General features: G+C 42.1%; 51 non-coding genes across 51 annotated transcripts; all 51 read right to left on the bottom strand.

Moving 5' to 3' along the window:
• Positions 1-117: 117 nt before the first annotated feature.
• LOC142478996 (5S ribosomal RNA) lies at positions 118-236 on the bottom strand. Its single transcript, XR_012793727.1, has one exon. It is a non-coding gene; the product is annotated as a 5S ribosomal RNA (ribosomal RNA).
• Positions 237-522: 286 nt separating this feature from the next.
• LOC142478418 (5S ribosomal RNA) lies at positions 523-641 on the bottom strand. Its single transcript, XR_012793156.1, has one exon. It is a non-coding gene; the product is annotated as a 5S ribosomal RNA (ribosomal RNA).
• Positions 642-927: 286 nt separating this feature from the next.
• Positions 928-1046, bottom strand: LOC142478995 (5S ribosomal RNA). The gene has a single exon (XR_012793726.1). It is a non-coding gene; the product is annotated as a 5S ribosomal RNA (ribosomal RNA).
• Positions 1047-1332: 286 nt separating this feature from the next.
• Positions 1333-1451, bottom strand: LOC142478993 (5S ribosomal RNA). The gene has a single exon (XR_012793724.1). It is a non-coding gene; the product is annotated as a 5S ribosomal RNA (ribosomal RNA).
• A 286-nt stretch (positions 1452-1737) lies between these two features.
• LOC142478417 (5S ribosomal RNA) lies at positions 1738-1856 on the bottom strand. The gene has a single exon (XR_012793155.1). It is a non-coding gene; the product is annotated as a 5S ribosomal RNA (ribosomal RNA).
• A 286-nt stretch (positions 1857-2142) lies between these two features.
• LOC142479142 (5S ribosomal RNA) lies at positions 2143-2261 on the bottom strand. The gene has a single exon (XR_012793872.1). It is a non-coding gene; the product is annotated as a 5S ribosomal RNA (ribosomal RNA).
• A 286-nt stretch (positions 2262-2547) lies between these two features.
• Positions 2548-2666, bottom strand: LOC142478992 (5S ribosomal RNA). The gene has a single exon (XR_012793723.1). It is a non-coding gene; the product is annotated as a 5S ribosomal RNA (ribosomal RNA).
• A 286-nt stretch (positions 2667-2952) lies between these two features.
• Positions 2953-3071, bottom strand: LOC142478991 (5S ribosomal RNA). The gene has a single exon (XR_012793722.1). It is a non-coding gene; the product is annotated as a 5S ribosomal RNA (ribosomal RNA).
• A 286-nt stretch (positions 3072-3357) lies between these two features.
• LOC142478990 (5S ribosomal RNA) lies at positions 3358-3476 on the bottom strand. The gene has a single exon (XR_012793721.1). It is a non-coding gene; the product is annotated as a 5S ribosomal RNA (ribosomal RNA).
• Positions 3477-3762: 286 nt separating this feature from the next.
• On the bottom strand, positions 3763-3881 carry LOC142478416 (5S ribosomal RNA). The gene has a single exon (XR_012793154.1). It is a non-coding gene; the product is annotated as a 5S ribosomal RNA (ribosomal RNA).
• Positions 3882-4167: 286 nt separating this feature from the next.
• On the bottom strand, positions 4168-4286 carry LOC142478989 (5S ribosomal RNA). Its single transcript, XR_012793720.1, has one exon. It is a non-coding gene; the product is annotated as a 5S ribosomal RNA (ribosomal RNA).
• Positions 4287-4572: 286 nt separating this feature from the next.
• On the bottom strand, positions 4573-4691 carry LOC142478415 (5S ribosomal RNA). The gene has a single exon (XR_012793153.1). It is a non-coding gene; the product is annotated as a 5S ribosomal RNA (ribosomal RNA).
• A 286-nt stretch (positions 4692-4977) lies between these two features.
• On the bottom strand, positions 4978-5096 carry LOC142479141 (5S ribosomal RNA). The gene has a single exon (XR_012793871.1). It is a non-coding gene; the product is annotated as a 5S ribosomal RNA (ribosomal RNA).
• Positions 5097-5382: 286 nt separating this feature from the next.
• On the bottom strand, positions 5383-5501 carry LOC142478988 (5S ribosomal RNA). Its single transcript, XR_012793719.1, has one exon. It is a non-coding gene; the product is annotated as a 5S ribosomal RNA (ribosomal RNA).
• A 286-nt stretch (positions 5502-5787) lies between these two features.
• On the bottom strand, positions 5788-5906 carry LOC142478987 (5S ribosomal RNA). The gene has a single exon (XR_012793718.1). It is a non-coding gene; the product is annotated as a 5S ribosomal RNA (ribosomal RNA).
• A 286-nt stretch (positions 5907-6192) lies between these two features.
• Positions 6193-6311, bottom strand: LOC142478986 (5S ribosomal RNA). Its single transcript, XR_012793717.1, has one exon. It is a non-coding gene; the product is annotated as a 5S ribosomal RNA (ribosomal RNA).
• A 286-nt stretch (positions 6312-6597) lies between these two features.
• On the bottom strand, positions 6598-6716 carry LOC142479175 (5S ribosomal RNA). Its single transcript, XR_012793905.1, has one exon. It is a non-coding gene; the product is annotated as a 5S ribosomal RNA (ribosomal RNA).
• Positions 6717-7002: 286 nt separating this feature from the next.
• On the bottom strand, positions 7003-7121 carry LOC142478985 (5S ribosomal RNA). Its single transcript, XR_012793716.1, has one exon. It is a non-coding gene; the product is annotated as a 5S ribosomal RNA (ribosomal RNA).
• Positions 7122-7407: 286 nt separating this feature from the next.
• LOC142478984 (5S ribosomal RNA) lies at positions 7408-7526 on the bottom strand. The gene has a single exon (XR_012793715.1). It is a non-coding gene; the product is annotated as a 5S ribosomal RNA (ribosomal RNA).
• A 286-nt stretch (positions 7527-7812) lies between these two features.
• LOC142479174 (5S ribosomal RNA) lies at positions 7813-7931 on the bottom strand. Its single transcript, XR_012793904.1, has one exon. It is a non-coding gene; the product is annotated as a 5S ribosomal RNA (ribosomal RNA).
• A 676-nt stretch (positions 7932-8607) lies between these two features.
• On the bottom strand, positions 8608-8726 carry LOC142479481 (5S ribosomal RNA). Its single transcript, XR_012794172.1, has one exon. It is a non-coding gene; the product is annotated as a 5S ribosomal RNA (ribosomal RNA).
• A 286-nt stretch (positions 8727-9012) lies between these two features.
• Positions 9013-9131, bottom strand: LOC142478982 (5S ribosomal RNA). Its single transcript, XR_012793713.1, has one exon. It is a non-coding gene; the product is annotated as a 5S ribosomal RNA (ribosomal RNA).
• A 286-nt stretch (positions 9132-9417) lies between these two features.
• Positions 9418-9536, bottom strand: LOC142479309 (5S ribosomal RNA). The gene has a single exon (XR_012794006.1). It is a non-coding gene; the product is annotated as a 5S ribosomal RNA (ribosomal RNA).
• Positions 9537-9822: 286 nt separating this feature from the next.
• Positions 9823-9941, bottom strand: LOC142478981 (5S ribosomal RNA). Its single transcript, XR_012793712.1, has one exon. It is a non-coding gene; the product is annotated as a 5S ribosomal RNA (ribosomal RNA).
• A 286-nt stretch (positions 9942-10227) lies between these two features.
• Positions 10228-10346, bottom strand: LOC142479308 (5S ribosomal RNA). Its single transcript, XR_012794005.1, has one exon. It is a non-coding gene; the product is annotated as a 5S ribosomal RNA (ribosomal RNA).
• A 685-nt stretch (positions 10347-11031) lies between these two features.
• Positions 11032-11150, bottom strand: LOC142478980 (5S ribosomal RNA). Its single transcript, XR_012793711.1, has one exon. It is a non-coding gene; the product is annotated as a 5S ribosomal RNA (ribosomal RNA).
• A 286-nt stretch (positions 11151-11436) lies between these two features.
• LOC142478979 (5S ribosomal RNA) lies at positions 11437-11555 on the bottom strand. The gene has a single exon (XR_012793710.1). It is a non-coding gene; the product is annotated as a 5S ribosomal RNA (ribosomal RNA).
• A 286-nt stretch (positions 11556-11841) lies between these two features.
• LOC142479252 (5S ribosomal RNA) lies at positions 11842-11960 on the bottom strand. Its single transcript, XR_012793982.1, has one exon. It is a non-coding gene; the product is annotated as a 5S ribosomal RNA (ribosomal RNA).
• A 286-nt stretch (positions 11961-12246) lies between these two features.
• LOC142478978 (5S ribosomal RNA) lies at positions 12247-12365 on the bottom strand. The gene has a single exon (XR_012793709.1). It is a non-coding gene; the product is annotated as a 5S ribosomal RNA (ribosomal RNA).
• Positions 12366-12651: 286 nt separating this feature from the next.
• LOC142478977 (5S ribosomal RNA) lies at positions 12652-12770 on the bottom strand. Its single transcript, XR_012793708.1, has one exon. It is a non-coding gene; the product is annotated as a 5S ribosomal RNA (ribosomal RNA).
• Positions 12771-13446: 676 nt separating this feature from the next.
• Positions 13447-13565, bottom strand: LOC142479480 (5S ribosomal RNA). Its single transcript, XR_012794171.1, has one exon. It is a non-coding gene; the product is annotated as a 5S ribosomal RNA (ribosomal RNA).
• A 286-nt stretch (positions 13566-13851) lies between these two features.
• On the bottom strand, positions 13852-13970 carry LOC142479307 (5S ribosomal RNA). Its single transcript, XR_012794004.1, has one exon. It is a non-coding gene; the product is annotated as a 5S ribosomal RNA (ribosomal RNA).
• Positions 13971-14256: 286 nt separating this feature from the next.
• LOC142478976 (5S ribosomal RNA) lies at positions 14257-14375 on the bottom strand. Its single transcript, XR_012793707.1, has one exon. It is a non-coding gene; the product is annotated as a 5S ribosomal RNA (ribosomal RNA).
• A 286-nt stretch (positions 14376-14661) lies between these two features.
• On the bottom strand, positions 14662-14780 carry LOC142479140 (5S ribosomal RNA). Its single transcript, XR_012793870.1, has one exon. It is a non-coding gene; the product is annotated as a 5S ribosomal RNA (ribosomal RNA).
• Positions 14781-15066: 286 nt separating this feature from the next.
• Positions 15067-15185, bottom strand: LOC142478975 (5S ribosomal RNA). The gene has a single exon (XR_012793706.1). It is a non-coding gene; the product is annotated as a 5S ribosomal RNA (ribosomal RNA).
• A 286-nt stretch (positions 15186-15471) lies between these two features.
• On the bottom strand, positions 15472-15590 carry LOC142478974 (5S ribosomal RNA). Its single transcript, XR_012793705.1, has one exon. It is a non-coding gene; the product is annotated as a 5S ribosomal RNA (ribosomal RNA).
• Positions 15591-15876: 286 nt separating this feature from the next.
• Positions 15877-15995, bottom strand: LOC142478973 (5S ribosomal RNA). Its single transcript, XR_012793704.1, has one exon. It is a non-coding gene; the product is annotated as a 5S ribosomal RNA (ribosomal RNA).
• Positions 15996-16281: 286 nt separating this feature from the next.
• Positions 16282-16400, bottom strand: LOC142478971 (5S ribosomal RNA). The gene has a single exon (XR_012793702.1). It is a non-coding gene; the product is annotated as a 5S ribosomal RNA (ribosomal RNA).
• A 286-nt stretch (positions 16401-16686) lies between these two features.
• On the bottom strand, positions 16687-16805 carry LOC142479138 (5S ribosomal RNA). Its single transcript, XR_012793868.1, has one exon. It is a non-coding gene; the product is annotated as a 5S ribosomal RNA (ribosomal RNA).
• Positions 16806-17091: 286 nt separating this feature from the next.
• On the bottom strand, positions 17092-17210 carry LOC142478970 (5S ribosomal RNA). The gene has a single exon (XR_012793701.1). It is a non-coding gene; the product is annotated as a 5S ribosomal RNA (ribosomal RNA).
• Positions 17211-17496: 286 nt separating this feature from the next.
• LOC142478969 (5S ribosomal RNA) lies at positions 17497-17615 on the bottom strand. Its single transcript, XR_012793700.1, has one exon. It is a non-coding gene; the product is annotated as a 5S ribosomal RNA (ribosomal RNA).
• Positions 17616-17901: 286 nt separating this feature from the next.
• LOC142478968 (5S ribosomal RNA) lies at positions 17902-18020 on the bottom strand. The gene has a single exon (XR_012793699.1). It is a non-coding gene; the product is annotated as a 5S ribosomal RNA (ribosomal RNA).
• A 676-nt stretch (positions 18021-18696) lies between these two features.
• On the bottom strand, positions 18697-18815 carry LOC142479479 (5S ribosomal RNA). Its single transcript, XR_012794170.1, has one exon. It is a non-coding gene; the product is annotated as a 5S ribosomal RNA (ribosomal RNA).
• A 286-nt stretch (positions 18816-19101) lies between these two features.
• Positions 19102-19220, bottom strand: LOC142479306 (5S ribosomal RNA). The gene has a single exon (XR_012794003.1). It is a non-coding gene; the product is annotated as a 5S ribosomal RNA (ribosomal RNA).
• Positions 19221-19506: 286 nt separating this feature from the next.
• LOC142478967 (5S ribosomal RNA) lies at positions 19507-19625 on the bottom strand. The gene has a single exon (XR_012793698.1). It is a non-coding gene; the product is annotated as a 5S ribosomal RNA (ribosomal RNA).
• A 286-nt stretch (positions 19626-19911) lies between these two features.
• Positions 19912-20030, bottom strand: LOC142479137 (5S ribosomal RNA). The gene has a single exon (XR_012793867.1). It is a non-coding gene; the product is annotated as a 5S ribosomal RNA (ribosomal RNA).
• Positions 20031-20316: 286 nt separating this feature from the next.
• Positions 20317-20435, bottom strand: LOC142478966 (5S ribosomal RNA). Its single transcript, XR_012793697.1, has one exon. It is a non-coding gene; the product is annotated as a 5S ribosomal RNA (ribosomal RNA).
• A 286-nt stretch (positions 20436-20721) lies between these two features.
• Positions 20722-20840, bottom strand: LOC142479305 (5S ribosomal RNA). The gene has a single exon (XR_012794002.1). It is a non-coding gene; the product is annotated as a 5S ribosomal RNA (ribosomal RNA).
• A 286-nt stretch (positions 20841-21126) lies between these two features.
• On the bottom strand, positions 21127-21245 carry LOC142478965 (5S ribosomal RNA). The gene has a single exon (XR_012793696.1). It is a non-coding gene; the product is annotated as a 5S ribosomal RNA (ribosomal RNA).
• A 286-nt stretch (positions 21246-21531) lies between these two features.
• Positions 21532-21650, bottom strand: LOC142479136 (5S ribosomal RNA). The gene has a single exon (XR_012793866.1). It is a non-coding gene; the product is annotated as a 5S ribosomal RNA (ribosomal RNA).
• A 286-nt stretch (positions 21651-21936) lies between these two features.
• On the bottom strand, positions 21937-22055 carry LOC142478964 (5S ribosomal RNA). The gene has a single exon (XR_012793695.1). It is a non-coding gene; the product is annotated as a 5S ribosomal RNA (ribosomal RNA).
• Positions 22056-22510: the final 455 nt, after the last annotated feature.

Genomic DNA, 22510 nt, shown 5'->3' with positions numbered 1-22510 from the left:
AGGAAAAAACGATATATTTCTTTGCCACTGCGGGAAAAAAGTAGCAAGAAATGAAACATTTTCATTTGCTGCGAGGAATGCCATGTATATTTTCATTAGGGAAGCGAAAAATAAAAACCCCTACAGCACCTGGTATTCCCAGGCAGTCTCCCAACCCAGTACTAATCAAGCCTCACCCTGCTTAGCTTCCGAGATCTGACGGGATCGGGCGCTGTCAAGGTAGTATGGCCGTAGGTGGAGATTGCTGTCTCATGATATCCTCTCATTCTTAAATCCATGAGCCTATATCTTGCTCCATGCATACACAGAGACTGAGAAAATGACAGGTGCACTCAAATGTACTATAGACGGAATTCTTGATGTCAGAATTCTATTTTGGAAGGTTGCATTGTGTTGAACTTTCAGAGGAAAAAACGATAGATTTCTTTGCCACTGCGGGAAAAAAGTAGTAAAAAATGAAACATTTTCATTTGCTGCAAGGAATGCCATGTATATTTTCATTAGGGAAGCAAAAAATAAAAACACCCACAGCACCTGGTATTCCCAGGCAGTCTCCCAACCCAGTACTAATCAAGCCTCACCCTGCTTAGCTTCCGAGATCTGACGGGATCGGGCGCTGTCAAGGTAGTATGGCCGTAGGTGGAGATTGCTGTCTCATGATATCCTCTCATTCTTAAATCCATGAGCCTATATCTTGCTCCATGCATACACAGAGACTGAGAAAATGACAGGTGCACTCAAATGTACTATAGACGGAATTCTTGATGTCAGAATTCTATTTTGGAAGGTTGCATTGTGTTGAACTTTCAGAGGAAAAAACGATATATTTCTTTGCCACTGCGGGAAAAAAGTAGCAAGAAATGAAACATTTTCATTTGCTGCGAGGAATGCCATGTATATTTTCATTAGGGAAGCGAAAAATAAAAACCCCTACAGCACCTGGTATTCCCAGGCAGTCTCCCAACCCAGTACTAATCAAGCCTCACCCTGCTTAGCTTCCGAGATCTGACGGGATCGGGCGCTGTCAAGGTAGTATGGCCGTAGGTGGAGATTGCTGTCTCATGATATCCTCTCATTCTTAAATCCATGAGCCTATATCTTGCTCCATGCATACACAGAGACTGAGAAAATGACAGGTGCACTCAAATGTACTATAGACGGAATTCTTGATGTCAGAATTCTATTTTGGAAGGTTGCATTGTGTTGAACTTTCAGAGGAAAAAACGATATATTTCTTTGCCACTGCGGGAAAAAAGTAGCAAGAAATGAAACATTTTCATTTGCTGCGAGGAATGCCATGTATATTTTCATTAGGGAAGCGAAAAATAAAAACCCCTACAGCACCTGGTATTCCCAGGCAGTCTCCCAACCCAGTACTAATCAAGCCTCACCCTGCTTAGCTTCCGAGATCTGACGGGATCGGGCGCTGTCAAGGTAGTATGGCCGTAGGTGGAGATTGCTGTCTCATGATATCCTCTCATTCTTAAATCCATGAGCCTATATCTTGCTCCATGCATACACAGAGACTGAGAAAATGACAGGTGCACTCAAATGTACTATAGACGGAATTCTTGATGTCAGAATTCTATTTTGGAAGGTTGCATTGTGTTGAACTTTCAGAGGAAAAAACGATAGATTTCTTTGCCACTGCGGGAAAAAAGTAGTAAAAAATGAAACATTTTCATTTGCTGCAAGGAATGCCATGTATATTTTCATTAGGGAAGCAAAAAATAAAAACACCCACAGCACCTGGTATTCCCAGGCAGTCTCCCAACCCAGTACTAATCAAGCCTCACCCTGCTTAGCTTCCGAGATCTGACGGGATCGGGCGCTGTCAAGGTAGTATGGCCGTAGGTGGAGATTGCTGTCTCATGATATCCTCTCATTCTTAAATCCATGAGCCTATATCTTGCTCCATGCATACACAGAGACTGAGAAAATGACAGGTGCACTCAAATGTACTATAGACGGAATTCTTGATGTCAGAATTCTATTTTGGAAGGTTGCATTGTGTTGAACTTTCAGAGGAAAAAACGATAGATTTCTTTGCCACTGCGGGAAAAAAGTAGTAAAAAATGAAACATTTTCATTTGCTGCAAGGAATGCCATGTATATTTTCATTAGTGAAGCAAAAAATAAAAACACTCACAGCACCTGGTATTCCCAGGCAGTCTCCCAACCCAGTACTAATCAAGCCTCACCCTGCTTAGCTTCCGAGATCTGACGGGATCGGGCGCTTTCAAGGTAGTATGGCCGTAGGTGGAGATTGCTGTCTCATGATATCCTCTCATTCTTAAATCCATGAGCCTATATCTTGCTCCATGCATACACAGAGACTGAGAAAATGACAGGTGCACTCAAATGTACTATAGACGGAATTCTTGATGTCAGAATTCTATTTTGGAAGGTTGCATTGTGTTGAACTTTCAGAGGAAAAAACGATATATTTCTTTGCCACTGCGGGAAAAAAGTAGCAAGAAATGAAACATTTTCATTTGCTGCGAGGAATGCCATGTATATTTTCATTAGGGAAGCGAAAAATAAAAACCCCTACAGCACCTGGTATTCCCAGGCAGTCTCCCAACCCAGTACTAATCAAGCCTCACCCTGCTTAGCTTCCGAGATCTGACGGGATCGGGCGCTGTCAAGGTAGTATGGCCGTAGGTGGAGATTGCTGTCTCATGATATCCTCTCATTCTTAAATCCATGAGCCTATATCTTGCTCCATGCATACACAGAGACTGAGAAAATGACAGGTGCACTCAAATGTACTATAGACGGAATTCTTGATGTCAGAATTCTATTTTGGAAGGTTGCATTGTGTTGAACTTTCAGAGGAAAAAACGATATATTTCTTTGCCACTGCGGGAAAAAAGTAGCAAGAAATGAAACATTTTCATTTGCTGCGAGGAATGCCATGTATATTTTCATTAGGGAAGCGAAAAATAAAAACCCCTACAGCACCTGGTATTCCCAGGCAGTCTCCCAACCCAGTACTAATCAAGCCTCACCCTGCTTAGCTTCCGAGATCTGACGGGATCGGGCGCTGTCAAGGTAGTATGGCCGTAGGTGGAGATTGCTGTCTCATGATATCCTCTCATTCTTAAATCCATGAGCCTATATCTTGCTCCATGCATACACAGAGACTGAGAAAATGACAGGTGCACTCAAATGTACTATAGACGGAATTCTTGATGTCAGAATTCTATTTTGGAAGGTTGCATTGTGTTGAACTTTCAGAGGAAAAAACGATATATTTCTTTGCCACTGCGGGAAAAAAGTAGCAAGAAATGAAACATTTTCATTTGCTGCGAGGAATGCCATGTATATTTTCATTAGGGAAGCGAAAAATAAAAACCCCTACAGCACCTGGTATTCCCAGGCAGTCTCCCAACCCAGTACTAATCAAGCCTCACCCTGCTTAGCTTCCGAGATCTGACGGGATCGGGCGCTGTCAAGGTAGTATGGCCGTAGGTGGAGATTGCTGTCTCATGATATCCTCTCATTCTTAAATCCATGAGCCTATATCTTGCTCCATGCATACACAGAGACTGAGAAAATGACAGGTGCACTCAAATGTACTATAGACGGAATTCTTGATGTCAGAATTCTATTTTGGAAGGTTGCATTGTGTTGAACTTTCAGAGGAAAAAACGATAGATTTCTTTGCCACTGCGGGAAAAAAGTAGTAAAAAATGAAACATTTTCATTTGCTGCAAGGAATGCCATGTATATTTTCATTAGGGAAGCAAAAAATAAAAACACCCACAGCACCTGGTATTCCCAGGCAGTCTCCCAACCCAGTACTAATCAAGCCTCACCCTGCTTAGCTTCCGAGATCTGACGGGATCGGGCGCTGTCAAGGTAGTATGGCCGTAGGTGGAGATTGCTGTCTCATGATATCCTCTCATTCTTAAATCCATGAGCCTATATCTTGCTCCATGCATACACAGAGACTGAGAAAATGACAGGTGCACTCAAATGTACTATAGACGGAATTCTTGATGTCAGAATTCTATTTTGGAAGGTTGCATTGTGTTGAACTTTCAGAGGAAAAAACGATATATTTCTTTGCCACTGCGGGAAAAAAGTAGCAAGAAATGAAACATTTTCATTTGCTGCGAGGAATGCCATGTATATTTTCATTAGGGAAGCGAAAAATAAAAACCCCTACAGCACCTGGTATTCCCAGGCAGTCTCCCAACCCAGTACTAATCAAGCCTCACCCTGCTTAGCTTCCGAGATCTGACGGGATCGGGCGCTGTCAAGGTAGTATGGCCGTAGGTGGAGATTGCTGTCTCATGATATCCTCTCATTCTTAAATCCATGAGCCTATATCTTGCTCCATGCATACACAGAGACTGAGAAAATGACAGGTGCACTCAAATGTACTATAGACGGAATTCTTGATGTCAGAATTCTATTTTGGAAGGTTGCATTGTGTTGAACTTTCAGAGGAAAAAACGATAGATTTCTTTGCCACTGCGGGAAAAAAGTAGTAAAAAATGAAACATTTTCATTTGCTGCAAGGAATGCCATGTATATTTTCATTAGGGAAGCAAAAAATAAAAACACCCACAGCACCTGGTATTCCCAGGCAGTCTCCCAACCCAGTACTAATCAAGCCTCACCCTGCTTAGCTTCCGAGATCTGACGGGATCGGGCGCTGTCAAGGTAGTATGGCCGTAGGTGGAGATTGCTGTCTCATGATATCCTCTCATTCTTAAATCCATGAGCCTATATCTTGCTCCATGCATACACAGAGACTGAGAAAATGACAGGTGCACTCAAATGTACTATAGACGGAATTCTTGATGTCAGAATTCTATTTTGGAAGGTTGCATTGTGTTGAACTTTCAGAGGAAAAAACGATAGATTTCTTTGCCACTGCGGGAAAAAAGTAGTAAAAAATGAAACATTTTCATTTGCTGCAAGGAATGCCATGTATATTTTCATTAGTGAAGCAAAAAATAAAAACACTCACAGCACCTGGTATTCCCAGGCAGTCTCCCAACCCAGTACTAATCAAGCCTCACCCTGCTTAGCTTCCGAGATCTGACGGGATCGGGCGCTTTCAAGGTAGTATGGCCGTAGGTGGAGATTGCTGTCTCATGATATCCTCTCATTCTTAAATCCATGAGCCTATATCTTGCTCCATGCATACACAGAGACTGAGAAAATGACAGGTGCACTCAAATGTACTATAGACGGAATTCTTGATGTCAGAATTCTATTTTGGAAGGTTGCATTGTGTTGAACTTTCAGAGGAAAAAACGATATATTTCTTTGCCACTGCGGGAAAAAAGTAGCAAGAAATGAAACATTTTCATTTGCTGCGAGGAATGCCATGTATATTTTCATTAGGGAAGCGAAAAATAAAAACCCCTACAGCACCTGGTATTCCCAGGCAGTCTCCCAACCCAGTACTAATCAAGCCTCACCCTGCTTAGCTTCCGAGATCTGACGGGATCGGGCGCTGTCAAGGTAGTATGGCCGTAGGTGGAGATTGCTGTCTCATGATATCCTCTCATTCTTAAATCCATGAGCCTATATCTTGCTCCATGCATACACAGAGACTGAGAAAATGACAGGTGCACTCAAATGTACTATAGACGGAATTCTTGATGTCAGAATTCTATTTTGGAAGGTTGCATTGTGTTGAACTTTCAGAGGAAAAAACGATATATTTCTTTGCCACTGCGGGAAAAAAGTAGCAAGAAATGAAACATTTTCATTTGCTGCGAGGAATGCCATGTATATTTTCATTAGGGAAGCGAAAAATAAAAACCCCTACAGCACCTGGTATTCCCAGGCAGTCTCCCAACCCAGTACTAATCAAGCCTCACCCTGCTTAGCTTCCGAGATCTGACGGGATCGGGCGCTGTCAAGGTAGTATGGCCGTAGGTGGAGATTGCTGTCTCATGATATCCTCTCATTCTTAAATCCATGAGCCTATATCTTGCTCCATGCATACACAGAGACTGAGAAAATGACAGGTGCACTCAAATGTACTATAGACGGAATTCTTGATGTCAGAATTCTATTTTGGAAGGTTGCATTGTGTTGAACTTTCAGAGGAAAAAACGATATATTTCTTTGCCACTGCGGGAAAAAAGTAGCAAGAAATGAAACATTTTCATTTGCTGCGAGGAATGCCATGTATATTTTCATTAGGGAAGCGAAAAATAAAAACCCCTACAGCACCTGGTATTCCCAGGCAGTCTCCCAACCCAGTACTAATCAAGCCTCACCCTGCTTAGCTTCCGAGATCTGACGGGATCGGGCGCTGTCAAGGTAGTATGGCCGTAGGTGGAGATTGCTGTCTCATGATATCCTCTCATTCTTAAATCCATGAGCCTATATCTTGCTCCATGCATACACAGAGACTGAGAAAATGACAGGTGCACTCAAATGTACTATAGACGGAATTCTTGATGTCAGAATTCTATTTTGGAAGGTTGCATTGTGTTGAACTTTCAGAGGAAAAAACGATAGATTTCTTTGCCACTGCGGGAAAAAAGTAGTAAAAAATGAAACATTTTCATTTGCTGCAAGGAATGCCATGTATATTTTCATTAGGGAAGCAAAAAATAAAAACACCCACAGCACCTGGTATTCCCAGGCAGTCTCCCAACCCAGTACTAATCAAGCCTCACCCTGCTTAGCTTCCAAGATCTGACGGGATCGGGCGCTGTCAAGGTAGTATGGCCGTAGGTGGAGATTGCTGTCTCATGATATCCTCTCATTCTTAAATCCATGAGCCTATATCTTGCTCCATGCATACACAGAGACTGAGAAAATGACAGGTGCACTCAAATGTACTATAGACGGAATTCTTGATGTCAGAATTCTATTTTGGAAGGTTGCATTGTGTTGAACTTTCAGAGGAAAAAACGATATATTTCTTTGCCACTGCGGGAAAAAAGTAGCAAGAAATGAAACATTTTCATTTGCTGCGAGGAATGCCATGTATATTTTCATTAGGGAAGCGAAAAATAAAAACCCCTACAGCACCTGGTATTCCCAGGCAGTCTCCCAACCCAGTACTAATCAAGCCTCACCCTGCTTAGCTTCCGAGATCTGACGGGATCGGGCGCTGTCAAGGTAGTATGGCCGTAGGTGGAGATTGCTGTCTCATGATATCCTCTCATTCTTAAATCCATGAGCCTATATCTTGCTCCATGCATACACAGAGACTGAGAAAATGACAGGTGCACTCAAATGTACTATAGACGGAATTCTTGATGTCAGAATTCTATTTTGGAAGGTTGCATTGTGTTGAACTTTCAGAGGAAAAAACGATATATTTCTTTGCCACTGCGGGAAAAAAGTAGCAAGAAATGAAACATTTTCATTTGCTGCGAGGAATGCCATGTATATTTTCATTAGGGAAGCGAAAAATAAAAACCCCTACAGCACCTGGTATTCCCAGGCAGTCTCCCAACCCAGTACTAATCAAGCCTCACCCTGCTTAGCTTCCGAGATCTGACGGGATCGGGCGCTGTCAAGGTAGTATGGCCGTAGGTGGAGATTGCTGTCTCATGATATCCTCTCATTCTTAAATCCATGAGCCTATATCTTGCTCCATGCATACACAGAGACTGAGAAAATGACAGGTGCACTCAAATGTACTATAGACGGAATTCTTGATGTCAGAATTCTATTTTGGAAGGTTGCATTGTGTTGAACTTTCAGAGGAAAAAACGATAGATTTCTTTGCCACTGCGGGAAAAAAGTAGTAAAAAATGAAACATTTTCATTTGCTGCAAGGAATGCCATGTATATTTTCATTAGGGAAGCAAAAAATAAAAACACCCACAGCACCTGGTATTCCCAGGCAGTCTCCCAACCCAGTACTAATCAAGCCTCACCCTGCTTAGCTTCCAAGATCTGACGGGATCGGGCGCTGTCAAGGTAGTATGGCCGTAGGTGGAGATTGCTGTCTCATGATATCCTCTCATTCTTAAATCCATGAGCCTATATCTTGCTCCATGCATACACAGAGACTGAGAAAATGACAGGTGCACTCAAATGTACTATAGACGGAATTCTTGATGTCAGAATTCTATTTTGGAAGGTTGCATTGTGTTGAACTTTCAGAGGAAAAAACGATAGATTTCTTTGCCACTGCGGGAAAAAAGTAGTAAAAAATTTCAGAGGTGCCTATATTCAACCTCCTCCTGTTTGGATTTGAACTCACTATCTCTTCCAAGTATCAGCTTGAACACTGCACACCCCAACTCTGTGAGCCACAAGCTCACCATATAACATGCTGAGTGTTCTGAGGCCTGTATGATATATTTCTAAATGACATGGGAGGCATAAGTGTATTATTGTGACCGTTAAAAAAATACATTCTTGAAGAATTACCTTAAATGGAGAAATTAAATCAGAGACTGAGAAAATGACAGGTGCACTCAAATATACTATAGACGGAATTCTTGATGTCAGAATTCTATTTTGGAAGGTTGCATTGTGTTGAACTTTCAGAGGAAAAAACAATATATTTCTTTGCCACTCCGGGAAAAAAGTAGCAAGAAATGAAACATTTTCATTTGCTGCGAGGAATGCCATGTATATTTTCATTAGGGAAGCGAAAAATAAAAACCCCTACAGCACCTGGTATTCCCAGGCAGTCTCCCAACCCAGTACTAATCAAGCCTCACCCTGCTTAGCTTCCGAGATCTGACGGGATCGGGCGCTTTCAAGGTAGTATGGCCGTAGGTGGAGATTGCTGTCTCATGATATCCTCTCATTCTTAAATCCATGAGCCTATATCTTGCTCCATGCATACACAGAGACTGAGAAAATGACAGGTGCACTCAAATGTACTATAGACGGAATTCTTGATGTCAGAATTCTATTTTGGAAGGTTGCATTGTGTTGAACTTTCAGAGGAAAAAACGATATATTTCTTTGCCACTGCGGGAAAAAAGTAGCAAGAAATGAAACATTTTCATTTGCTGCGAGGAATGCCATGTATATTTTCATTAGGGAAGCGAAAAATAAAAACCCCTACAGCACCTGGTATTCCCAGGCAGTCTCCCAACCCAGTACTAATCAAGCCTCACCCTGCTTAGCTTCCGAGATCTGACGGGATCGGGCGCTGTCAAGGTAGTATGGCCGTAGGTGGAGATTGCTGTCTCATGATATCCTCTCATTCTTAAATCCATGAGCCTATATCTTGCTCCATGCATACACAGAGACTGAGAAAATGACAGGTGCACTCAAATGTACTATAGACGGAATTCTTGATGTCAGAATTCTATTTTGGAAGGTTGCATTGTGTTGAACTTTCTGAGGAAAAAACGATATATTTCTTTGCCACTGCGGGAAAAAAGTAGTAAAAAATGAAACATTTTCATTTGCTGCAAGGAATGCCATGTATATTTTCATTAGGGAAGCAAAAAATAAAAACACCCACAGCACCTGGTATTCCCAGGCAGTCTCCCAACCCAGTACTAATCAAGCCTCACCCTGCTTAGCTTCCGAGATCTGACGGGATCGGGCGCTTTCAAGGTAGTATGGCCGTAGGTGGAGATTGCTGTCTCATGATATCCTCTCATTCTTAAATCCATGAGCCTATATCTTGCTCCATGCATACACAGAGACTGAGAAAATGACAGGTGCACTCAAATGTACTATAGACGGAATTCTTGATGTCAGAATTCTATTTTGGAAGGTTGCATTGTGTTGAACTTTCAGAGGAAAAAACGATATATTTCTTTGCCACTGCGGGAAAAAAGTAGCAAGAAATGAAACATTTTCATTTGCTGCGAGGAATGCCATGTATATTTTCATTAGGGAAGCGAAAAATAAAAACCCCTACAGCACCTGGTATTCCCAGGCAGTCTCCCAACCCAGTACTAATCAAGCCTCACCCTGCTTAGCTTCCGAGATCTGACGGGATCGGGCGCTGTCAAGGTAGTATGGCCGTAGGTGGAGATTGCTGTCTCATGATATCCTCTCATTCTTAAATCCATGAGCCTATATCTTGCTCCATGCATACACAGAGACTGAGAAAATGACAGGTGCACTCAAATGTACTATAGACGGAATTCTTGATGTCAGAATTCTATTTTGGAAGGTTGCATTGTGTTGAACTTTCAGAGGAAAAAACGATAGATTTCTTTGCCACTGCGGGAAAAAAGTAGTAAAAAATGAAACATTTTCATTTGCTGCAAGGAATGCCATGTATATTTTCATTAGGGAAGCAAAAAATAAAAACACCCACAGCACCTGGTATTCCCAGGCAGTCTCCCAACCCAGTACTAATCAAGCCTCACCCTGCTTAGCTTCCGAGATCTGACGGGATCGGGCGCTTTCAAGGTAGTATGGCCGTAGGTGGAGATTGCTGTCTCATGATATCCTCTCATTCTTAAATCCATGAGCCTATACACTGGCGACACACTTTATTCGAGCTCGGCTAGTCCCACGAATTCGGGTATACCCGGGTGTATTGAGGTTTGTGACTGTTTTCTGCCCGAGTGCATTGAGGTATTTTCCAGGCAGGGATTGAAGCATTTTATTCCCGCTGGCTGCAATACTGCACAGTATATATATATATACTGCATTACAATTCATGAATTTATGCCATCTGGTAGACACGCGAAGCATTGCAGCCTATTAAATCCTAATCATTATCATTTAACAGATCAGCCGCCCGTCAGCCAGGCATGAACCCAGGCTGGGAAGGCAAACGCAACGGGGCTTGTCAGAGGTGAGGAGCGGCGCATTCCAGGTATCTGCCAGGTACATACTGGGTATTTGCTCGAATAAAGTGTGTCGGTGCAGTATCTTGCTCCATGCATACACAGAGACTGAGAAAATGACAGGTGCACTCAAATGTACTATAGACGGAATTCTTGATGTCAGAATTCTATTTTGGAAGGTTGCATTGTGTTGAACTTTCAGAGGAAAAAACGATATATTTCTTTGCCACTGCGGGAAAAAAGTAGCAAGAAATGAAACATTTTCATTTGCTGCGAGGAATGCCATGTATATTTTCATTAGGGAAGCGAAAAATAAAAACCCCTACAGCACCTGGTATTCCCAGGCAGTCTCCCAACCCAGTACTAATCAAGCCTCACCCTGCTTAGCTTCCGAGATCTGACGGGATCGGGCGCTGTCAAGGTAGTATGGCCGTAGGTGGAGATTGCTGTCTCATGATATCCTCTCATTCTTAAATCCATGAGCCTATATCTTGCTCCATGCATACACAGAGACTGAGAAAATGACAGGTGCACTCAAATGTACTATAGACGGAATTCTTGATGTCAGAATTCTATTTTGGAAGGTTGCATTGTGTTGAACTTTCAGAGGAAAAAACGATATATTTCTTTGCCACTGCGGGAAAAAAGTAGCAAGAAATGAAACATTTTCATTTGCTGCGAGGAATGCCATGTATATTTTCATTAGGGAAGCGAAAAATAAAAACCCCTACAGCACCTGGTATTCCCAGGCAGTCTCCCAACCCAGTACTAATCAAGCCTCACCCTGCTTAGCTTCCGAGATCTGACGGGATCGGGCGCTGTCAAGGTAGTATGGCCGTAGGTGGAGATTGCTGTCTCATGATATCCTCTCATTCTTAAATCCATGAGCCTATATCTTGCTCCATGCATACACAGAGACTGAGAAAATGACAGGTGCACTCAAATGTACTATAGACGGAATTCTTGATGTCAGAATTCTATTTTGGAAGGTTGCATTGTGTTGAACTTTCAGAGGAAAAAACGATAGATTTCTTTGCCACTGCGGGAAAAAAGTAGTAAAAAATGAAACATTTTCATTTGCTGCAAGGAATGCCATGTATATTTTCATTAGGGAAGCAAAAAATAAAAACACCCACAGCACCTTGTATTCCCAGGCAGTCTCCCAACCCAGTACTAATCAAGCCTCACCCTGCTTAGCTTCCGAGATCTGACGGGATCGGGCGCTGTCAAGGTAGTATGGCCGTAGGTGGAGATTGCTGTCTCATGATATCCTCTCATTCTTAAATCCATGAGCCTATATCTTGCTCCATGCATACACAGAGACTGAGAAAATGACAGGTGCACTCAAATGTACTATAGACGGAATTCTTGATGTCAGAATTCTATTTTGGAAGGTTGCATTGTGTTGAACTTTCAGAGGAAAAAACGATATATTTCTTTGCCACTGCGGGAAAAAAGTAGCAAGAAATGAAACATTTTCATTTGCTGCGAGGAATGCCATGTATATTTTCATTAGGGAAGCGAAAAATAAAAACCCCTACAGCACCTGGTATTCCCAGGCAGTCTCCCAACCCAGTACTAATCAAGCCTCACCCTGCTTAGCTTCCGAGATCTGACGGGATCGGGCGCTGTCAAGGTAGTATGGCCGTAGGTGGAGATTGCTGTCTCATGATATCCTCTCATTCTTAAATCCATGAGCCTATATCTTGCTCCATGCATACACAGAGACTGAGAAAATGACAGGTGCACTCAAATGTACTATAGACGGAATTCTTGATGTCAGAATTCTATTTTGGAAGGTTGCATTGTGTTGAACTTTCAGAGGAAAAAACGATATATTTCTTTGCCACTGCGGGAAAAAAGTAGCAAGAAATGAAACATTTTCATTTGCTGCGAGGAATGCCATGTATATTTTCATTAGGGAAGCGAAAAATAAAAACCCCTACAGCACCTGGTATTCCCAGGCAGTCTCCCAACCCAGTACTAATCAAGCCTCACCCTGCTTAGCTTCCGAGATCTGACGGGATCGGGCGCTGTCAAGGTAGTATGGCCGTAGGTGGAGATTGCTGTCTCATGATATCCTCTCATTCTTAAATCCATGAGCCTATATCTTGCTCCATGCATACACAGAGACTGAGAAAATGACAGGTGCACTCAAATGTACTATAGACGGAATTCTTGATGTCAGAATTCTATTTTGGAAGGTTGCATTGTGTTGAACTTTCAGAGGAAAAAACGATAGATTTCTTTGCCACTGCGGGAAAAAAGTAGTAAAAAATTTCATAGGTGCCTATTTTCAACCTCCTCCTGTTTGGATTTGAACTCACTATCTCTTCCAAGTATCAGCTTGAACACTGCACACCCCAACTCTGTGAGCCACAAGCTCACCATATAACATGCTGAGTGTTCTGAGGCCTGTATGATATATTTCTAAATGACATGGGAGGCATAAGTGTATTATTGTGACCGTTAAAAAAATACATTCTTGAAGAATTACCTTAAATGGAGAAATTAAATCAGAGACTGAGAAAATGACAGGTGCACTCAAATATACTATAGACGGAATTCTTGATGTCAGAATTCTATTTTGGAAGGTTGCATTGTGTTGAACTTTCAGAGGAAAAAACAATATATTTCTTTGCCACTCCGGGAAAAAAGTAGCAAGAAATGAAACATTTTCATTTGCTGCGAGGAATGCCATGTATATTTTCATTAGGGAAGCGAAAAATAAAAACCCCTACAGCACCTGGTATTCCCAGGCAGTCTCCCAACCCAGTACTAATCAAGCCTCACCCTGCTTAGCTTCCGAGATCTGACGGGATCGGGCGCTTTCAAGGTAGTATGGCCGTAGGTGGAGATTGCTGTCTCATGATATCCTCTCATTCTTAAATCCATGAGCCTATATCTTGCTCCATGCATACACAGAGACTGAGAAAATGACAGGTGCACTCAAATGTACTATAGACGGAATTCTTGATGTCAGAATTCTATTTTGGAAGGTTGCATTGTGTTGAACTTTCTGAGGAAAAAACGATATATTTCTTTGCCACTGCGGGAAAAAAGTAGTAAAAAATGAAACATTTTCATTTGCTGCAAGGAATGCCATGTATATTTTCATTAGGGAAGCAAAAAATAAAAACACCCACAGCACCTGGTATTCCCAGGCAGTCTCCCAACCCAGTACTAATCAAGCCTCACCCTGCTTAGCTTCCGAGATCTGACGGGATCGGGCGCTTTCAAGGTAGTATGGCCGTAGGTGGAGATTGCTGTCTCATGATATCCTCTCATTCTTAAATCCATGAGCCTATATCTTGCTCCATGCATACACAGAGACTGAGAAAATGACAGGTGCACTCAAATGTACTATAGACGGAATTCTTGATGTCAGAATTCTATTTTGGAAGGTTGCATTGTGTTGAACTTTCAGAGGAAAAAACGATATATTTCTTTGCCACTGCGGGAAAAAAGTAGCAAGAAATGAAACATTTTCATTTGCTGCGAGGAATGCCATGTATATTTTCATTAGGGAAGCGAAAAATAAAAACCCCTACAGCACCTGGTATTCCCAGGCAGTCTCCCAACCCAGTACTAATCAAGCCTCACCCTGCTTAGCTTCCGAGATCTGACGGGATCGGGCGCTGTCAAGGTAGTATGGCCGTAGGTGGAGATTGCTGTCTCATGATATCCTCTCATTCTTAAATCCATGAGCCTATATCTTGCTCCATGCATACACAGAGACTGAGAAAATGACAGGTGCACTCAAATGTACTATAGACGGAATTCTTGATGTCAGAATTCTATTTTGGAAGGTTGCATTGTGTTGAACTTTCAGAGGAAAAAACGATAGATTTCTTTGCCACTGCGGGAAAAAAGTAGTAAAAAATGAAACATTTTCATTTGCTGCAAGGAATGCCATGTATATTTTCATTAGTGAAGCAAAAAATAAAAGCACTCACAGCACCTGGTATTCCCAGGCAGTCTCCCAACCCAGTACTAATCAAGCCTCACCCTGCTTAGCTTCCGAGATCTGACGGGATCGGGCGCTTTCAAGGTAGTATGGCCGTAGGTGGAGATTGCTGTCTCATGATATCCTCTCATTCTTAAATCCATGAGCCTATATCTTGCTCCATGCATACACAGAGACTGAGAAAATGACAGGTGCACTCAAATGTACTATAGACGGAATTCTTGATGTCAGAATTCTATTTTGGAAGGTTGCATTGTGTTGAACTTTCAGAGGAAAAAACGATATATTTCTTTGCCACTGCGGGAAAAAAGTAGCAAGAAATGAAACATTTTCATTTGCTGCGAGGAATGCCATGTATATTTTCATTAGGGAAGCGAAAAATAAAAACCCCTACAGCACCTGGTATTCCCAGGCAGTCTCCCAACCCAGTACTAATCAAGCCTCACCCTGCTTAGCTTCCGAGATCTGACGGGATCGGGCGCTGTCAAGGTAGTATGGCCGTAGGTGGAGATTGCTGTCTCATGATATCCTCTCATTCTTAAATCCATGAGCCTATATCTTGCTCCATGCATACACAGAGACTGAGAAAATGACAGGTGCACTCAAATGTACTATAGACGGAATTCTTGATGTCAGAATTCTATTTTGGAAGGTTGCATTGTGTTGAACTTTCAGAGGAAAAAACGATAGATTTCTTTGCCACTGCGGGAAAAAAGTAGCAAGAAATGAAACATTTTCATTTGCTGCGAGGAATGCCATGTATATTTTCATTAGGGAAGCGAAAAATAAAAACCCCTACAGCACCTGGTATTCCCAGGCAGTCTCCCAACCCAGTACTAATCAAGCCTCACCCTGCTTAGCTTCCGAGATCTGACGGGATCGGGCGCTGTCAAGGTAGTATGGCCGTAGGTGGAGATTGCTGTCTCATGATATCCTCTCATTCTTAAATCCATGAGCCTATATCTTGCTCCATGCATACACAGAGACTGAGAAAATGACAGGTGCACTCAAATGTACTATAGACGGAATTCTTGATGTCAGAATTCTATTTTGGAAGGTTGCATTGTGTTGAACTTTCAGAGGAAAAAACGATATATTTCTTTGCCACTGCGGGAAAAAAGTAGCAAGAAATGAAACATTTTCATTTGCTGCGAGGAATGCCATGTATATTTTCATTAGGGAAGCGAAAAATAAAAACCCCTACAGCACCTGGTATTCCCAGGCAGTCTCCCAACCCAGTACTAATCAAGCCTCACCCTGCTTAGCTTCCGAGATCTGACGGGATCGGGCGCTGTCAAGGTAGTATGGCCGTAGGTGGAGATTGCTGTCTCATGATATCCTCTCATTCTTAAATCCATGAGCCTATATCTTGCTCCATGCATACACAGAGACTGAGAAAATGACAGGTGCACTCAAATGTACTATAGACGGAATTCTTGATGTCAGAATTCTATTTTGGAAGGTTGCATTGTGTTGAACTTTCAGAGGAAAAAACGATATATTTCTTTGCCACTGCGGGAAAAAAGTAGCAAGAAATGAAACATTTTCATTTGCTGCGAGGAATGCCATGTATATTTTCATTAGGGAAGCGAAAAATAAAAACCCCTACAGCACCTGGTATTCCCAGGCAGTCTCCCAACCCAGTACTAATCAAGCCTCACCCTGCTTAGCTTCCGAGATCTGACGGGATCGGGCGCTGTCAAGGTAGTATGGCCGTAGGTGGAGATTGCTGTCTCATGATATCCTCTCATTCTTAAATCCATGAGCCTATATCTTGCTCCATGCATACACAGAGACTGAGAAAATGACAGGTGCACTCAAATGTACTATAGACGGAATTCTTGATGTCAGAATTCTATTTTGGAAGGTTGCATTGTGTTGAACTTTCAGAGGAAAAAACGATAGATTTATTTGCCACTGCGGGAAAAAAGTAGTAAAAAATGAAACATTTTCATTTGCTGCAAGGAATGCCATGTATATTTTCATTAGTGAAGCAAAAAATAAAAACACTCACAGCACCTGGTATTCCCAGGCAGTCTCCCAACCCAGTACTAATCAAGCCTCACCCTGCTTAGCTTCCGAGATCTGACGGGATCGGGCGCTTTCAAGGTAGTATGGCCGTAGGTGGAGATTGCTGTCTCATGATATCCTCTCATTCTTAAATCCATGAGCCTATATCTTGCTCCATGCATACACAGAGACTGAGAAAATGACAGGTGCACTCAAATGTACTATAGACGGAATTCTTGATGTCAGAATTCTATTTTGGAAGGTTGCATTGTGTTGAACTTTCAGAGGAAAAAACGATATATTTCTTTGCCACTGCGGGAAAAAAGTAGCAAGAAATGAAACATTTTCATTTGCTGCGAGGAATGCCATGTATATTTTCATTAGGGAAGCGAAAAATAAAAACCCCTACAGCACCTGGTATTCCCAGGCAGTCTCCCAACCCAGTACTAATCAAGCCTCACCCTGCTTAGCTTCCGAGATCTGACGGGATCGGGCGCTGTCAAGGTAGTATGGCCGTAGGTGGAGATTGCTGTCTCATGATATCCTCTCATTCTTAAATCCATGAGCCTATATCTTGCTCCATGCATACACAGAGACTGAGAAAATGACAGGTGCACTCAAATGTACTATAGACGGAATTCTTGATGTCAGAATTCTATTTTGGAAGGTTGCATTGTGTTGAACTTTCAGAGGAAAAAACGATATATTTCTTTGCCACTGCGGGAAAAAAGTAGCAAGAAATGAAACATTTTCATTTGCTGCGAGGAATGCCATGTATATTTTCATTAGGGAAGCGAAAAATAAAAACCCCTACAGCACCTGGTATTCCCAGGCAGTCTCCCAACCCAGTACTAATCAAGCCTCACCCTGCTTAGCTTCCGAGATCTGACGGGATCGGGCGCTGTCAAGGTAGTATGGCCGTAGGTGGAGATTGCTGTCTCATGATATCCTCTCATTCTTAAATCCATGAGCCTATATCTTGCTCCATGCATACACAGAGACTGAGAAAATGACAGGTGCACTCAAATGTACTATAGACGGAATTCTTGATGTCAGAATTCTATTTTGGAAGGTTGCATTGTGTTGAACTTTCAGAGGAAAAAACGATATATTTCTTTGCCACTGCGGGAAAAAAGTAGCAAGAAATGAAACATTTTCATTTGCTGCGAGGAATGCCATGTATATTTTCATTAGGGAAGCGAAAAATAAAAACCCCTACAGCACCTGGTATTCCCAGGCAGTCTCCCAACCCAGTACTAATCAAGCCTCACCCTGCTTAGCTTCCGAGATCTGACGGGATCGGGCGCTGTCAAGGTAGTATGGCCGTAGGTGGAGATTGCTGTCTCATGATATCCTCTCATTCTTAAATCCATGAGCCTATATCTTGCTCCATGCATACACAGAGACTGAGAAAATGACAGGTGCACTCAAATGTACTATAGACGGAATTCTTGATGTCAGAATTCTATTTTGGAAGGTTGCATTGTGTTGAACTTTCAGAGGAAAAAACGATAGATTTCTTTGCCACTGCGGGAAAAAAGTAGTAAAAAATTTCATAGGTGCCTATTTTCAACCTCCTCCTGTTTGGATTTGAACTCACTATCTCTTCCAAGTATCAGCTTGAACACTGCACACCCCAACTCTGTGAGCCACAAGCTCACCATATAACATGCTGAGTGTTCTGAGGCCTGTATGATATATTTCTAAATGACATGGGAGGCATAAGTGTATTATTGTGACCGTTAAAAAAATACATTCTTGAAGAATTACCTTAAATGGAGAAATTAAATCAGAGACTGAGAAAATGACAGGTGCACTCAAATATACTATAGACGGAATTCTTGATGTCAGAATTCTATTTTGGAAGGTTGCATTGTGTTGAACTTTCAGAGGAAAAAACAATATATTTCTTTGCCACTCCGGGAAAAAAGTAGCAAGAAATGAAACATTTTCATTTGCTGCGAGGAATGCCATGTATATTTTCATTAGGGAAGCGAAAAATAAAAACCCCTACAGCACCTGGTATTCCCAGGCAGTCTCCCAACCCAGTACTAATCAAGCCTCACCCTGCTTAGCTTCCGAGATCTGACGGGATCGGGCGCTTTCAAGGTAGTATGGCCGTAGGTGGAGATTGCTGTCTCATGATATCCTCTCATTCTTAAATCCATGAGCCTATATCTTGCTCCATGCATACACAGAGACTGAGAAAATGACAGGTGCACTCAAATGTACTATAGACGGAATTCTTGATGTCAGAATTCTATTTTGGAAGGTTGCATTGTGTTGAACTTTCTGAGGAAAAAACGATATATTTCTTTGCCACTGCGGGAAAAAAGTAGTAAAAAATGAAACATTTTCATTTGCTGCAAGGAATGCCATGTATATTTTCATTAGGGAAGCAAAAAATAAAAACACCCACAGCACCTGGTATTCCCAGGCAGTCTCCCAACCCAGTACTAATCAAGCCTCACCCTGCTTAGCTTCCGAGATCTGACGGGATCGGGCGCTTTCAAGGTAGTATGGCCGTAGGTGGAGATTGCTGTCTCATGATATCCTCTCATTCTTAAATCCATGAGCCTATATCTTGCTCCATGCATACACAGAGACTGAGAAAATGACAGGTGCACTCAAATGTACTATAGACGGAATTCTTGATGTCAGAATTCTATTTTGGAAGGTTGCATTGTGTTGAACTTTCAGAGGAAAAAACGATATATTTCTTTGCCACTGCGGGAAAAAAGTAGCAAGAAATGAAACATTTTCATTTGCTGCGAGGAATGCCATGTATATTTTCATTAGGGAAGCGAAAAATAAAAACCCCTACAGCACCTGGTATTCCCAGGCAGTCTCCCAACCCAGTACTAATCAAGCCTCACCCTGCTTAGCTTCCGAGATCTGACGGGATCGGGCGCTGTCAAGGTAGTATGGCCGTAGGTGGAGATTGCTGTCTCATGATATCCTCTCATTCTTAAATCCATGAGCCTATATCTTGCTCCATGCATACACAGAGACTGAGAAAATGACAGGTGCACTCAAATGTACTATAGACGGAATTCTTGATGTCAGAATTCTATTTTGGAAGGTTGCATTGTGTTGAACTTTCAGAGGAAAAAACGATATATTTCTTTGCCACTGCGGGAAAAAAGTAGTAAAAAATGAAACATTTTCATTTGCTGCAAGGAATGCCATGTATATTTTCATTAGTGAAGCAAAAAATAAAAGCACTCACAGCACCTGGTATTCCCAGGCAGTCTCCCAACCCAGTACTAATCAAGCCTCACCCTGCTTAGCTTCCGAGATCTGACGGGATCGGGCGCTTTCAAGGTAGTATGGCCGTAGGTGGAGATTGCTGTCTCATGATATCCTCTCATTCTTAAATCCATGAGCCTATATCTTGCTCCATGCATACACAGAGACTGAGAAAATGACAGGTGCACTCAAATGTACTATAGACGGAATTCTTGATGTCAGAATTCTATTTTGGAAGGTTGCATTGTGTTGAACTTTCAGAGGAAAAAACGATATATTTCTTTGCCACTGCGGGAAAAAAGTAGCAAGAAATGAAACATTTTCATTTGCTGCGAGGAATGCCATGTATATTTTCATTAGGGAAGCGAAAAATAAAAACCCCTACAGCACCTGGTATTCCCAGGCAGTCTCCCAACCCAGTACTAATCAAGCCTCACCCTGCTTAGCTTCCGAGATCTGACGGGATCGGGCGCTGTCAAGGTAGTATGGCCGTAGGTGGAGATTGCTGTCTCATGATATCCTCTCATTCTTAAATCCATGAGCCTATATCTTGCTCCATGCATACACAGAGACTGAGAAAATGACAGGTGCACTCAAATGTACTATAGACGGAATTCTTGATGTCAGAATTCTATTTTGGAAGGTTGCATTGTGTTGAACTTTCAGAGGAAAAAACGATAGATTTCTTTGCCACTGCGGGAAAAAAGTAGTAAAAAATGAAACATTTTCATTTGCTGCAAGGAATGCCATGTATATTTTCATTAGGGAAGCAAAAAATAAAAACACCCACAGCACCTGGTATTCCCAGGCAGTCTCCCAACCCAGTACTAATCAAGCCTCACCCTGCTTAGCTTCCGAGATCTGACGGGATCGGGCGCTTTCAAGGTAGTATGGCCGTAGGTGGAGATTGCTGTCTCATGATATCCTCTCATTCTTAAATCCATGAGCCTATATCTTGCTCCATGCATACACAGAGACTGAGAAAATGACAGGTGCACTCAAATGTACTATAGACGGAATTCTTGATGTCAGAATTCTATTTTGGAAGGTTGCATTGTGTTGAACTTTCAGAGGAAAAAACGATATATTTCTTTGCCACTGCGGGAAAAAAGTAGCAAGAAATGAAACATTTTCATTTGCTGCGAGGAATGCCATGTATATTTTCATTAGGGAAGCGAAAAATAAAAACCCCTACAGCACCTGGTATTCCCAGGCAGTCTCCCAACCCAGTACTAATCAAGCCTCACCCTGCTTAGCTTCCGAGATCTGACGGGATCGGGCGCTGTCAAGGTAGTATGGCCGTAGGTGGAGATTGCTGTCTCATGATATCCTCTCATTCTTAAATCCATGAGCCTATATCTTGCTCCATGCATACACAGAGACTGAGAAAATGACAGGTGCACTCAAATGTACTATAGACGGAATTCTTGATGTCAGAATTCTATTTTGGAAGGTTGCATTGTGTTGAACTTTCAGAGGAAAAAACGATATATTTCTTTGCCACTGCGGGAAAAAAGTAGTAAAAAATGAAACATTTTCATTTGCTGCAAGGAATGCCATGTATATTTTCATTAGTGAAGCAAAAAATAAAAGCACTCACAGCACCTGGTATTCCCAGGCAGTCTCCCAACCCAGTACTAATCAAGCCTCACCCTGCTTAGCTTCCGAGATCTGACGGGATCGGGCGCTTTCAAGGTAGTATGGCCGTAGGTGGAGATTGCTGTCTCATGATATCCTCTCATTCTTAAATCCATGAGCCTATATCTTGCTCCATGCATACACAGAGACTGAGAAAATGACAGGTGCACTCAAATGTACTATAGACGGAATTCTTGATGTCAGAATTCTATTTTGGAAGGTTGCATTGTGTTGAACTTTCAGAGGAAAAAACGATATATTTCTTTGCCACTGCGGGAAAAAAGTAGCAAGAAATGAAACATTTTCATTTGCTGCGAGGAATGCCATGTATATTTTCATTAGGGAAGCGAAAAATAAAAACCCCTACAGCACCTGGTATTCCCAGGCAGTCTCCCAACCCAGTACTAATCAAGCCTCACCCTGCTTAGCTTCCGAGATCTGACGGGATCGGGCGCTGTCAAGGTAGTATGGCCGTAGGTGGAGATTGCTGTCTCATGATATCCTCTCATTCTTAAATCCATGAGCCTATATCTTGCTCCATGCATACACAGAGACTGAGAAAATGACAGGTGCACTCAAATGTACTATAGACGGAATTCTTGATGTCAGAATTCTATTTTGGAAGGTTGCATTGTGTTGAACTTTCAGAGGAAAAAACGATAGATTTCTTTGCCACTGCGGGAAAAAAGTAGTAAAAAATTTCAGAGGTGCCTATATTCAACCTCCTCCTGTTTGGATTTGAACTCACTATCTCTTCCAAGTATCAGCTTGAACACTGCACACCCCAACTCTGTGAGCCACAAGCTCACCATATAACATGCTGAGTGTTCTGAGGCCTGTATGATATATTTCTAAATGACATGGGAGGCATAAGTGTATTATTGTGACCGTTAAAAAAATACATTCTTGAAGAATTACCTTAAATGGAGAAATT

The sequence above is a fragment of the Ascaphus truei genome, unplaced genomic scaffold (assembly GCF_040206685.1).
Source record: "Ascaphus truei isolate aAscTru1 unplaced genomic scaffold, aAscTru1.hap1 HAP1_SCAFFOLD_240, whole genome shotgun sequence".
Lineage (NCBI taxonomy): Eukaryota > Metazoa > Chordata > Amphibia > Anura > Ascaphidae > Ascaphus > Ascaphus truei.
Note: the sequence above shows the minus strand (reverse complement) of the source record. Positions and strands in the feature narration are given on the sequence as shown.